We start from the raw sequence: 327 nt of genomic DNA on the forward strand, positions 1-327 counted from the left end.
TGCTCTTGACTGGTTATAAACTACAGGCTAACTGATGGGGCTTATAATACATTATAACTACTTACACCCCTCTATATACACACCTCAACAATCAACTGTTATAAGGACTCATAGGATGCCATAAGTATATATAAGTTATCAATGTATGCTTTAAGTAAAGTGAGGTTCATTTTGATGCATCTATAATGCAGTATACCTAATCATGATGTTTCATTGTTGGTGTTCAGTTAGTAACAATTACTAACTGCTAAATACTAACTGGAAAGTCATCGTAGGTTCCTGACATAAGAAAAGCCAAGGATCCATGTTCTACAAGTCCCGCAGATC

The sequence above is a fragment of the Seriola lalandi genome, unplaced genomic scaffold (genome assembly GCF_002814215.2).
Source record: "Seriola lalandi dorsalis isolate HSWRI2012SDOR001 ecotype SW California unplaced genomic scaffold, Sedor1 jcf7180002054861, whole genome shotgun sequence".
Lineage (NCBI taxonomy): Eukaryota > Metazoa > Chordata > Actinopteri > Carangiformes > Carangidae > Seriola > Seriola lalandi.